This window comes from Dromaius novaehollandiae, chromosome 16 (assembly GCF_036370855.1).
Source record: "Dromaius novaehollandiae isolate bDroNov1 chromosome 16, bDroNov1.hap1, whole genome shotgun sequence".
In the NCBI taxonomy this organism is placed as follows: Eukaryota; Metazoa; Chordata; class Aves; order Casuariiformes; family Dromaiidae; genus Dromaius; species Dromaius novaehollandiae.
Genome location: NC_088113.1, coordinates 9574748 through 9588152, shown reverse-complemented (window position 1 = coordinate 9588152; position 13405 = coordinate 9574748). Strand labels below are relative to the sequence as shown.

Below are 13405 nucleotides of genomic sequence, written 5' to 3'. Positions count from 1 at the left end.
AGCTAGAGTGAAGTCTATGAGTACCCAGCTATGTTTAGTGAGTAGCAACATGTGCCTTTCTGCCATGATCCTAAGTGAGTCTGTGATACCACCCAAAACTATCAGTCTACCTACATATTTCCATGGTGAAGTCCAATCATTAGGAAGATTATTATTAGGAGTAATCACCTGCTTTTTTTACATGCCCACAAATTTACAGTTCATCCCCAGTGCTCCAAGGCCTCGCGGCAGCCTGTACAATGATCTGCTGGAATTAGCAGGTGCATTATGTACCCTTAATGACGTATCCACCAAGCCACAGAGAAACGAAGCTGAGCAGCTCTTTGCAGTGTTCGCATGATGAACATGGCCTGACCTTGAGTCACACAAGTGGACCTTCAGAGTGGGCTGTAGATCACATCCTCAGCCAGCAGGTATCTATATGGAAGTAATGGGAAACTTGCCTCTCTGTCAGTGGAGGATGCGGCCTGCAGCTCCCAACCTCACACTAACCTGTCCTCCTGCCCCATCCGCATGCAGCCTGCAGCTCTGGCTCTTCCTGCCTTTTTCTGTTTCATCGTGGTCTCCCTCTGTGTGCATCGTATCTGTCAGGTCTCATATCCCCATGACATAGCATCCTCTCGTATTATACTTGCCATAATACAGAGAAGATGAATATTGCCCCATAAATGCCTCTTAAGTTAATGTAAAACTACATCTCGCTACATCATGTATTCAACAAGCCGTCATTTTCCTCATAAATTTTGAAGAGTGTTTTAGCTTCTTGAAACGATTGGCTTGTGCGTCCGGCTGAGAAATAATCACAGCCCATGGCCTAGGCTGGATGCGGGGGCTGTAAATCAATCTGAGGGCTGTGCAGCCGCTCTGGCCTCCCATTCCAAGCCCCCAAAGTTGCTGCTGACTGGCTTTATGGCATCAGCTCAGCAGGAATGACCCTATTCAACAGCCAGCCTTTTAAATCAGCACCAGACAGGTGTCACTCTGCAAGTAATATAACCTCACTTCTCTCCCACAGTGAAAAATTAGAGTTTCTGGTGTCACAGCATTGTTCCATCACAGAAGCAAACAGGCTTTCTACAGGGACACGTTAGAGACTACAGGACTGCCGCTTTCTATTTTACTGTGACATTTCTGATGTTTCCATTGCAGCTATGGTGGGTAAGCACCGCTGGAATCATCCAACTTCTGAATTTTCACTAGATTCTCCATTCTGGCATGGGACCGTCAAGCCCAGCAACCTTCCCATAACTGAGGGTCACACTCAAAGTTGCAATCTGTGTTAACCCTTTCTGGGAGGCTTTGGATGCTCAACCTGAAAGAGGCTTTCAGGGTTTACTTACAGAGCAGCTACTGCCTATGACATTTGACCAGACTTTCTCCAAGCTGCTGTTTGAAAAGCAGGACCCTGAAACAGCCCTGTGAGCTAGAGGGACTTCTACACATGGAGTAGACCCCTAGGGTCTTATTAGAAATTAATATATATTATCAGAAATAATTAGAATGTGTTATTAGAAATAAGGTAGTGAGCTGCTCACTCCTATATTCCTCGGGGGTTGATAGAGATCAGGGAAGGAAAATAAGCCAAACCCTCCTGGCAGACCCTTTCCTGGTAGCCACCACAACCTCTAAACCGCAGTGGCAGGCTGCGCTCTGCGGGCAAGTGCACTGCCAGGCCTCCTTCGCAGTCATTTCCTGCAACAAAATTTATCAGGCACTTTGACACAAATAACTAGCTTCAGCTTCTGTGTTTTGGGCAGGTTTGTCATGGGATTAGTCCCTTATTTCTGCATACGAACCGCAAGCAAAGCCTACAAGACACCGCAGCAGCCTCTGCTGCCAGGGGCAGCGGAGCCCGGCTGAAGCCAGGCGACAGCAGGCTAAAGGCTCTTTTCTTCAGGCTTTTTCCTAACCAGCAGAAATCCCCCCTGCCGCCGTCCCCAGCCAGGACAAGGTTTGCCACGGAGGCGGACGTGCCCAGCTCTTTCCCAAAGCAGCCCCGGCAAAGCACCCAGGAGGCCACGGCGTGCGTGCCCTGCTCTCCTCCCTGCAGCTGGACTGCCCGGAGCCACCTCTGGAAAGAGAAACACATTTCTTCCCCCCGCCGCCGCTTCTCTGCAGAATTGCCTTTTGGGAAGCTTCAATAACACCAATTCCCTCCTGCATTCAAGTACCCCTGAACGAATGACCCTGCTAGTGGTGCAGTTTTTCCCTTCACCCGCCCCCCCTCCCTTCTCCCCCTAACTTTGATTTGATCAGGCCAAATCTGAAATGATGTGTGAAAGTAATGATATTTTGTAATTAAATCTCTGGTGATGGCGCCTCTAATTTGTGGTACATGCATTGTTCATAAGGAAAAAGGCATCAATTCATTTTCTGACTGGCTACTCCAGGGACTCGTAATTAGACCCAGTTCATCTCTTGCTGCCTTGCATATTAAAGAGCTACTGAAACGCAAAGGGAATTTGGGAAAGAGGGTTTTTTTTAAGCCTTCTAATAATGTTAGCTCAATTAGAAACACTCAGGAATTAAAAAAAAAGAAAGTTCTGGATCATACAGAAAAACAGACAATTTTTTAGCAAGCTGTACAGGTCAGGAGATTTGCTGAGCCACGGCTTAGACTGGGGCTGTTTTACCTATTCTCTTAGGGACTGTGGCATTTTCAGTCTGACTTGTAAAAGAAAACCATGTTGCAATAGGCAAGGCAAAATCCTTTTCTAAGATGTGGCTCTTCTGCTCTTTCTCCCTCCTCAAAAAATGGGACAAAACTTTGACTTACTATGATCTGAAGTGGAACATCTCAAGGAAACCCTTTAAAGCACAACGTTGTAGAATGGGAAACGAGCCAGCAGACTTTTGGAGGTTGTTTTGTAGGGTCAATACTATAAATGCTTATCTAAATGCTGCATTATTGTAGAGTCACAGAACTTGCTGGGAAAGTTTTGCAGCAAGTCTTGGCTCTTGGGTGGAATACGCTCACTTATCCATTGTATTTACTAAATAAAATAAAAAGGCAAATTCAATAGGTGTTGGCAATTATAAGCAAAACCTCCCAAAGATTCCCCAAGCTTCCCACTTACAGCAGCCTGAGAAACTACATTCCCGTCCCACAAGAATTTAAGAGAATAGATTTTCTCCCTGAACTAGCACAAAGTTGAATTCTCAAAAGCGCTTGTGTCCTGGTCATCCAAAAAAAAAGTCACTCGGGTCAAAGTATTTTGATTGGGTCCTTCTAACGCTTAAAAGAAATTAACTTTGTCAGTGTTTACGTCCCAAGGGGAAGTCGCCACAGCCTGAGAATGAAGCCCTTTAATGTAAAGATGCTGAAACCAGACAAGGACAGTTTTAAGACATCCCCCCACCCCAGTCACTTTTAAAGGAAAAAAAAAAATCCTGTGGGAAGTTTCAGAGCTGGGAAATCTGCATTTCCTGACCAGGGGGAAAGAAAAAAAAAAAAAGATCCCCCCAAACAGCTTTTGAGAGACCCCAAACACCCCGCAGTGCCCTATAGCTCTTTTAACAACTCCTCACCTGGGACGGATAACCTCTGTTTTGGTAGTGCCACAAGTGGCCACCTAGCACAGGTCCCCAAGGTCAGCAGCCCCCGGCCATGCTCTTTTTCATGCAAACGAAACACCGTGGGGCTATTTTAAGCCCCGCATGTCTGTGCCACCCCGGCAGGGCCACCAGCAGCCCAACCCTGGAGCGGCACCCAGCCAGGACTCGGGGTCGCAGCGTGGTGGTCTATACTCCATCAAGAAGGCTTCACGTGGAAACATATCCTGACACTTCATTTAGCTGAGGTGTTGCAGAGATAATGAACAACTGTTATAACAAAGTCTTTCCACTTTTAAACTGAGAGCTATTTTCAATAAATTCCTCTGCTTTTATAAGGGGGACCCAACTTTTCGGTCTCCTAAGTGGCCAAATTGGGTTAGTGCCTCTGTGCTAAAGCAAACTTTATCAGACCAGAGGCTGGCTCGGGGGGGGTTGAGCTGCCGATTGGCATTGGTTGGAGCAGTACAACAGCACCAATACAGGAGAAAAATAGGAAATCTGGTTCTTAGAAGGAAGGTAAAGGAACTAATCATCCAAACATGATGCCATATGGTTTCCGCCCTGAGGTAGAGCTACCATCACTGTGTCTCCCATCTACAAGCAGGCTCTTGGACTTCATGAAGGACAGTTTTTACCCTAACTGCAAAGTTGGGTAGCCAAATATCTATATTGTCCTCCTCCCACCAACACGCTACCTGGTTTCAGCTGAAAATTATGTCCTGAGAAAGGAGGGTTTTGGTCCCTTCTTGGGAATTTTCAGACTCTGGGGAGCGCTAGTGGAGCAGTGATGGTCTCTACTGGGCTGGGATACCCTGGGTGAATGGCCAACACATCATTGCGGCCCTTCTCTGTGAAAGAGGTGTCATAGAGCAGCACCACAGGGAGGTATCACACTGTGCCAGTAGTATCATGGCACCGACCTGCAGACCAGTGCACTAGAAATGGTAGAGCTGATCTGCACGTCCACCCTGGGCCTGAGGGGTCCCAGCACCAAGCATGGTGTGTGCGCACTGCACAGAGGACACGCATAGCACATCCACCTAGAAAACTCGGAAAATGGGCAACGTAAGAGTGAATTTGGAGCAGGTCACAAGACAGCACCTTTGCCAAGGGTAAAGCACAGGAAACAGCTGCTCTCTGGCCTGGCTGTTAGAAGGCTGCAGGCAAGCATAAGATGCTGTAGAAGGTGGTGGTTTAGTTAGCCTGCCTACCACACATTTTATTAGTCTCCACATCTGATCTAGCCTCACAAAACCCTGCCACGCAGAGCTTAGATGCTCTGGCTGGACAGTCCTGCTTCTTTAAAAAGAATTGCAAATACCTGCTTCATGTCAGGGCCAAACCACATGGGAATGGGAACCCTCCTTCCTCACCAGGCAGCTGCCCCTCACATCCCACCACCTGCCCAAAGCCCCAGTAACCTATTACAGGCTATAGTCATACTGAGGAATTGCTAATGCATTGGGCCATTGTGGCGGACAGATGAATGAATTTTTTGCCTTAAACATTTCTTGGTGCATGGGGTGCAGGCAGGCCATAACCCCGAACAAGCCATCTGTCCCTGGCGGAAACAGGACTGGGCTGCTGCGACCCCTGAGATGGTCTCCCTGCGACCACCCGGAACACACCGAGCCTGCACTGAACGAGACCGCAATCGGGCAGAGACTTTGGGATCTGGACTGTAAATTATTGTCCGTTTTTAGCACAACTTCTATAAAACCTGCTTGGCATGAGTGGCTAAATTTGCTGAAGCCTTAGGCCGCACTCCCTAGTACAGTGAGAAAGGGCCCAGAGCTGCTGCAGGCGGGAATGATAAGGGCGTTACCAGCAATTTGCATTCCTGTGCACTGCTGAAACGGTGCTAATTGCTGGAGTTACCACCTCTTTGTCAAGACCTTGAGAGATGATGGTGGGACCCGAGGAAAGAAGACACACCTATAGGAAGGAAGACACACCTGTCTGCAGAAACTGCAACAGAAAAGATAAGGGAGAAAAGAAACAGCCTGCCTAGGAACAACGATGAGATCCAATAAGGAGCAGGAGACCCCAGACTCAAAAATTACTATTGGTCTGAACTACCACGTGGGGGGGTGGGAAACTTAATTTGAAAAAGCTATAATTGCCCAGGGATCTCTTTGTTCAGGGTCCCTCTTTGGAGGTACCCAGCTCGAGCTGTAACCACTGCACGCGTGTCATTCTGAGCTAACCTAGGGTCGGACCCAACTCGAGTTGTAATTACTGCACGCGCACCACCAAAACTTACACCCAGGGTGAAGAGGAGCCACCTACCACCAGACGGGAGCCCCCCCCACTGCCGAGACTCCCAAAGGAAGAGGACCAACAGGACGCCGCTGGATCCACGGGTGGTGATATCTTTCTCTCTCTCTCTCTCTCTCTCTCTCTCTCTCTCCCCTTCTCTTTTGTTGAATGTTGGTAAGATCTGTTTTGTCTAGCTAGTTGCAGTATTCACCATTGAATTATCCTATTTGACCACATGCCTTATCTTTGTGTTAATAAATCTTAAAACTGGTTGGCTGGTGTCGTTTCACCTTAATTCAGTCCAAGGGCATCACGAACTTGGTCGTTTGGCCCCAAGGGGAGGGAGGTCGTCCTGAACGACTCCTTTCGGGCCGCGACATAATTGGCGTAGTCGGCAGGATGCCCTTGAGATACTGAACCTACCAGAAGGGACCAGGGCCCTTAGCGTGGCCCCTTCCTTGGGAAGTGCCTGCCAGGAGCGGGGACAGAGGATCTTGTTGTAAAGATCCACACTGGGTACGTGAACCCACAGTAGGCTGAATAATTTGGAGTACAGAGGATCTTGTTGTAAAGATCCGCACTGGGTACGTGAACCCACAGTAGGCTGAATAATTTGGAGTACAGAGGATCTTGTTGTAAAGATCCACACTGGGTACGTGAACCCACAGTAGGCTGAATAATTTGGAGTAGTCTCCTTTTGTGTTGTGTGATAGTTGTTGTTGGGATCGATTTGAGGATCCGACAATGGAGGATAATCCTCTCTTTGAAAAATTGAAGGGCTATAAAGCCCTGCCCTCTCTTCCTGGCATGGCTTGGGCCCAAAACAATTGGCATGACTCAAAGGCGGTGGCAGATAGGATCACTCTTTTGGCAAAGGAACGAAAACTACAAACCGGGAAAGGAAAAGCAACAGTTTGTGCTGTTTTAGGGGCGGCACTAATTGCTGCCCAGAGGGAGAGGCAAGGTGATAAAGAGACAATTGAGTCCTTGCAAGAACAGATAAGAAACTCGCGGAGTCGAGACAAAGAGACAATTGAGTCTTTGCAAGAACAGGTGAGAAACTTGCAAAGTCAACTCGCTGCTGAGCGCAACCATACTCAGCGACTTCAAACAATCTTATCGGACTCATTAGACCGAGAGAGAATCCTGCGGTCTGAACTGGAAGAAAACAGGCGGGGGTGTGATGATAGTGAACTGGGATTCTCGAATTTGGCAAAACTAGACGGAAAACAGGCATCTGATCTAAAATCCATATATCCAATTAAAGAATTAGAAGAGAGCAGGAACCTCTTTTATCCTGGAGATGGGAACGTAGTAATGAGACCCTTGATTAAAACTGAAACCATTGATAATGGTCAAGGGGGTATTCAACAACATACCACGCATATTATCCCCTATTCCCCTCAGGACTTGGCTAAAATACAGGAAAAATACTCCCGGGGCTCCCGGGAAACTGAAACTGAGTATGTGTGGAGAGTCTCCCTCACTGGGGGGGATCGCATTCTGCTGAGCGAAGATGAGGCTAGAGGATATTGGGGACCCGGAGTCTTCCTAACCACAAATGATAATAGGGAACCATGGTCCTTGACCCAGAGGGTAGCCTACTGGGCAGGAGGATTAGACCCAATGGAAAGAGGAGACCCTTTTTCTATTAAAACACCCACAGCGGGCCACATTTTGGAAAGCGTGCAGAAAACTGCTTGCCTCCAATTGATGCATGACCGTTTGCTGCTTCCGCAGCAGCCCTCCCCCATGCAGTGTGTGGCAGACCCCGAGAGGTTACATCCTCTGATCAGGGGACTTCCTGATGCTTTAAAGCTATATGCTGTTCAGCTGCAAGACCGATTACGAGCTCTCCGACCGAGGGGAAGGGGAGGCTCCCCTGACATGACTTGGGGGGAAGTGGCACAGGAACTAATTAATTACGGAAGGCGTATGGGGTTCACTGGCCAGGGGGAAACAAAGCATAAAGCAGAAATAAGAAGAGTTGAGGAAGGTGGGAGGCAACATAAATCGCCGCGACCCCCACATCCTGGGAAACCGGTACGGGTGTCGGGTAGCAGGAGACAATTATTGTGGGCAGAAGGCATTTCAAAGGGAATTCCCAGAGAAGTCATGGATAGGTTGCCAACTCCCAACCTGGAAAGTTTGGTAAGAAGTTGGGACAGGATAAGGGGAACCCCATCTTCCTCAAATCCCAAAGATCCTGCTCCCTTATCCCAAGAACCTAGAGTAGTAACCCCGTCTGCACCCCAGGAAATTGATCTGATTGATTTTAAAAGCCCGGAGTCGGGAAAACCCCCCAAGCTGTCCCTTTTAAGTGAGCCGGGGAACAGCCAGTGGGTCCACTTAAGGAGGCTCACAGAAAACAGCAGAGGAGACTTGTTGATAACTTTCCCACTAGGGCCCTTTAAAACTCCAGTTACTTTCTTAGTAGACACTGGGGCCCAGATATCAGCTCTTCGGAAGGATATTGCTGATAACAATGGAATAGTGGCCGATAAGAAACCAATCTGGGTCACTGATGTTTTTGGTAATTCTAAACCACAACCGACAGCCCGAATTAAATGCTGGCTGCCAGGTGATGAATCTCCAGTTGAAACCACAATGATACTAGGAGATTTGCCAACAAATATTATGGGACTTGACCTACTAAAAGGCCGTACCTGGGTAGACTTGGGAGGAAAAGAGTGGACATTTGGACTCCCTGTAGCCTCGACGAGGCTGCTTCAGTCAGCACCCGCACTTCCTCCTTCAAAAATAATCAATGTCAAACCCTATGCTCTGCCATTAGGAGCAAGGGAGGGAATTGCCCCTGTAATAACTGAATTACGAGAACAGGAGATAATTATTCCCACTTACTCACCCTGTAACTCCCCTGTGTGGCCAGTCTGTAAACCAAACAGAAAGTGGAGATTGACAATTGATTATCGGCATCTGAATAACAATACAGGCCCACTGACGGCTGCTGTGCCAAATATTGCTGAATTAATAGCGACTATCCAGGAGAAGTCCCACCCCGTGATGGCAACAATCGATGTCAAATACATGTTTTTTATGGTCCCTTTGCAGCCTGAGGACCAAGAGCATTTTGCCTTCACGTGGGAGAGACAGCAATACAAGTTCACTCAACTACCTCAGGGGTACAAGCATCCCCCTACGGTAGCACAAGAGCTCGAAACTGTCCCCATACAGGTGGGAGTCAAAATTTATCAATACATAGATGGCGTGCTCATGGGAGGGAGCCAGGTAGAGGACGTTGAGAGAACACAGTGCAACATTATTGCTCACCTAGAGCAGACAGGGCTGACAATTCCGTCTGAAAAGATCCAAACTCCCTCCAGTGAAGTAAAATTTTGGGGAATCTGGTGGAGGGGGGGGATGACCTGCATTCCCCCGGATACCCTGTCCTCATTAGACTCAATTAAAATGCTGGAGTCCAAAAAGGACCTGCAACATGCTCTAGGGCTGCTCGTATTTTGGAGGAAGCACATTCCTGATTTTTCAATTATTGCCAGACCATTATATGACGCTGAAAAACAGTACACTACGTGGGAGAAGGGGATGTTTGTAGTCAGCCTCACCCTAAGGGAGGCTGAACGAACTATTCGAAAGCAACCCATAGTTCTCCAAGGTCCGTTTAAGGTGACCAAAGCGGTCCTGGCAGGGACCCCGCCCCCTGACGGGGTGGCTCAGAGAGCCTCTGTACGAAAATGGTACACACAAATACAGCACTATTGCAAAGTCTTCTCCGTAACAGAGGGAGCTGCTAAAGTTTTAAATATACAAGATGAGGCAGACTTGAATAAAGAAACCCCCCAACTCCCCTCTGTAATTCTAGTAGCTCCCCCATTTTCCAATCAGATCCTAAATGCTTCCTCAAAGCAGAAAGGGAAAACCTGGAGATACCAGGCTGTGGCGCTGCAAGTGGGGACTAAGGAGCAGATCATTACAGAGGGAGAGGGCAGTGCACAGGTGGGAGAGCTGGCTGCAGTGTGGAGCGTATTCCAATGCAAAGGCCAGGCTACCTCCCCTGTACACATCTACATGGACTCATATATGGTGTTCAAAGGCTGCCCGGAATGGCTTCCTTTTTGGGAGCAAAACTGCTGGGAGGTTAATAGAATAATAAATATACTTGGAGAGCAAAAGATGCTAGTGGGAAAACCCACAAGATTCACACAAAATGGATTATTCCCTCCTTCTGATCTGAGGAGCGAGTTTGTTCTTATTTATGTTTTCAAGGGTGGTGGTCTGACCAAGATGCACCTACTGCTCTGGACCATCCTGATTCAAGGATGCATCCACGAGGGCAACGAACGACCACTCCCTCTACCTTCCCCCAACTCATTTAATCTCTTCGAGAACAACGAGTTCGTGTTGCTGGTGAAAGCAGTAAGCCAAACTTTCAATTTAAGCCACTGCTGGGTTTGCGGAGGACCGCTAGGGTTATCAAGCTGGCCGTGGACATCCACATCCCTCACCCCAGACCAGATCGTAAGCAATTACAGCGAAACCGTGGACGACATGTGGGACGACAGTGGGACCTGGCCAATTCAGTTTCCAGCCATGGAGCAATATTGTTTAATTCGTACCCAGGAGGGAGGGATCGAAGTGGGGGAAAGTAAATGTCGATGGACACTCACTCATAAGCCGCTCGACAAAAACAGGAATCTCCACCTATGGATGTGGCTCAATGAAACGGGGTGTCATCGGGGACTTGAGGGATACTGGTCAAACAAAAACAAAACTTTAACTCCCCAACGACCCAATTATCCCCCTTACAAGCAAACCTGCAAATGGGAAGGCACTTCTGGGGCTTGGTATTATACCGGCCAAATAGGTGATGGGGCAACCACATTTTTCAGCCCTCTGGGCGACAGAGACACAACTTACTTTCAATTCCCACCAGGGATAAACGGGCCATTTGCTCAGGGCATTGGAGCTAAGAAGGGGCATTATTGGATCTGCAGACACACAGCATATAAATTTTTACCCGCGGGGTGGTCGGGAATTTGTTATACAGGGATTATCAGACCTTTGTTTTTCCTTTTACCAGAAACAGGCGGACCTTGGTTAGGCATAAAAGTATATGATAACCTCGGAGACAGAAGGGTTGCCCGTAAGACGCGATCCATTAAGGTAGATTTGGGTGAGACGCAAAAATGGGGAAATAATGAGTGGCCTCCTGAACGAATAGTTCAACATTACGGGCCTGCAACCTGGAATCCTAATGAACTAATATCGGGGGCAAGAGAACCAATTTACAACCTAAAAGTGGCTCTAGAAATTATTACCAACAAAACCGCTGATGCAAAAGATCTTTTAACTCTGCAGTCCCAACAGATGCGCACGGCAATCCTTCAGCACCGCATGGTTTTAGACTATCTGTTAGCTGAAGAGGGAGAGGTGTGTGGGAAATTAAATATTTCCAACTGTTGTTTAGAAATAGATGATGTAGGGGAGGTAGTTCTCCAGTTAACCAAAGATATCAGAAAAATAGCCCATGTCCCCGTCCAAACCTGGAACGGCTGGAGTGGCAATTTGTGGTCCTGGTTACTGGGGGCACCGTGGGTGAAACAGTTAATATTGTATTTGTTAGGTGCAGTTGCCGCTTTAATGTTTTTACCTTGTACAATTCCTTGCTTTGTTCAATTAATCCGACATGCAATTTGTTCCTACCACCTCACCCGACGGCATAAAGAAAATCTGTGCCATCTATTGGCCACAGCCAACCACAGTACCCATCATTTAAACCCATTCCCAGTTTACCCTGAAGGAGGAAATTGCATATTGACATCCATACCGCATTTGCCAGCTGTTATACCTGTTGTAACAATCACTTACCTTCGTTAACTCAATTTTGATGTGTGTTCTGTGAAGTTAAAAGTTGCTAAAATTGTTAAAGCATGAGCTTGCATTGGGCAACACCTCTGTGTAACCACTGTTAAGCACCTTTTACCTGAACCTGTATCGTTCCTTTTACTCTTCCCATGACTTGTTCTACCCTTTCTATACTTCTTTCTGATATCTCTCTCTCTCTATCTCATATCACCACTGTGGATGAAGACTTCAGGAAGGAGACGTACCAATCAATGTTTAAGTCACGGGGTGGTGTGGCGGACAGATGAATGAATTTTTTGCCTTAAACATTTCTTGGTGCATGGGGTGCAGGCAGGCCATAACCCCGAACAAGCCATCTGTCCCTGGCGGAAACAGGACTGGGCTGCTGCGACCCCTGAGATGGTCTCCCTGCGACCACCCGGAACACACCGAGCCTGCACTGAACGAGACCGCAATCGGGCAGAGACTTTGGGATCTGGACTGTAAATTATTGTCCGTTTTTAGCACAACTTCTATAAAACCTGCTTGGCATGAGTGGCTAAATTTGCTGAAGCCTTAGGCCGCACTCCCTAGTACAGTGAGAAAGGGCCCAGAGCTGCTGCAGGCGGGAATGATAAGGGCGTTACCAGCAATTTGCATTCCTGTGCACTGCTGAAACGGTGCTAATTGCTGGAGTTACCACCTCTTTGTCAAGACCTTGAGAGATGATGGTGGGACCCGAGGAAAGAAGACACACCTATAGGAAGGAAGACACACCTGTCTGCAGAAACTGCAACAGAAAAGATAAGGGAGAAAAGAAACAGCCTGCCTAGGAACAACGATGAGATCCAATAAGGAGCAGGAGACCCCAGACTCAAAAATTACTATTGGTCTGAACTACCACGTGGGGGGGGTGGGAAACTTAATTTGAAAAAGCTATAATTGCCCAGGGATCTCTTTGTTCAGGGTCCCTCTTTGGAGGTACCCAGCTCGAGCTGTAACCACTGCACGCGTGTCATTCTGAGCTAACCTAGGGTCGGACCCAACTCGAGTTGTAATTACTGCACGCGCACCACCAAAACTTACACCCAGGGTGAAGAGGAGCCACCTACCACCAGACGGGAGCCCCCCCCACTGCCGAGACTCCCAAAGGAAGAGGACCAACAGGACGCCGCTGGATCCACGGGTGGTGATATCTTTCTCTCTCTCTCTCTCTCTCTCTCTCTCTCTCTCTTTCCCCTTCTCTTTTGTTGAATGTTGGTAAGATCTGTTTTGTCTAGCTAGTTGCAGTATTCACCATTGAATTATCCTATTTGACCACATGCCTTATCTTTGTGTTAATAAATCTTAAAACTGGTTGGCTGGTGTCGTTTCACCTTAATTCAGTCCAAGGGCATCACGAACTTGGTCGTTTGGCCCCAAGGGGAGGGAGGTCGTCCTGAACGACTCCTTTCGGGCCGCGACAGCCATGGCTATCATTTCTAACAGAGGAAGGTATCAACATTTCAAAACAGTTTAATTATTCTGAGAATGCTTAGCTATTAGCAAAGACAAGAGAGCTCAGGGCTATTTTTCAGCATTAATTTTCCATTTGAAATGAATTCCTTTTGGTTACACTTTTTAAATGTTTCTTTTAATTAGACGCAATTACTTCAGAAGAATTGCTTTTATTTCTAAGCCTGAGATCTCAATGATAAAGCTGTTAACTGGCCGAGCTGAATGCGGGGTATGGCTCATTTAGCTGGTACACTAAAGTATATTGAACTAG

At 47.6% G+C, this 13405-nt stretch overlaps 1 long non-coding RNA gene across 1 annotated transcript; it reads left to right on the top strand.

Moving 5' to 3' along the window:
* The first annotated feature begins 5030 nt into the window (after positions 1-5030).
* On the top strand, positions 5031-12995 carry LOC135330103 (uncharacterized). The gene is made up of 2 exons (XR_010391871.1): positions 5031-5918; positions 10060-12995. It is a non-coding gene; the product is annotated as an uncharacterized LOC135330103 (long non-coding RNA).
* The last annotated feature ends 410 nt before the right edge of the window (positions 12996-13405 follow it).